This window comes from Etheostoma spectabile, chromosome 7 (assembly GCF_008692095.1).
Source record: "Etheostoma spectabile isolate EspeVRDwgs_2016 chromosome 7, UIUC_Espe_1.0, whole genome shotgun sequence".
Taxonomy (NCBI): Eukaryota; Metazoa; Chordata; class Actinopteri; order Perciformes; family Percidae; genus Etheostoma; species Etheostoma spectabile.
In genome coordinates, this window is record NC_045739.1 from 17,579,337 (window position 1) to 17,579,536 (window position 200).

The window sequence follows — 200 nt, forward strand, 5'->3', positions numbered from 1 at the left end:
TTTCCTCAGGAGGGTGGCTGGCGTCTCCCTTTGAGATAGGTTGAGAAGTACAGTCATCTGTGAGGAGCTTGGAGTAGAGCCGCTGCTCCTTTGTGTTGAAAGGAGCCAGTTGAGGTAGTTTGGGCAGAAGGTAAGGATGCCTCCTGGGCGCCTCCCTAAGGGGGTGTTCCAGGCACGTCCAGCTGGGAGGAGGCCTCGGG

General features: G+C 58.0%; 1 protein-coding gene and 1 long non-coding RNA gene across 7 annotated transcripts in view; one reads left to right on the forward strand and one right to left on the reverse strand.

Annotated features, from left to right (window-relative positions):
• Nucleotides 1–200, forward strand: part of cfap74 (cilia and flagella associated protein 74) — a 60,843-nt gene that overhangs the window by 9,782 nt on the left and 50,861 nt on the right. The window lies entirely within an intron of this gene.
• Nucleotides 1–200, reverse strand: part of LOC116692809 (uncharacterized) — a 20,974-nt gene that overhangs the window by 5,812 nt on the left and 14,962 nt on the right. The window lies entirely within an intron of this gene.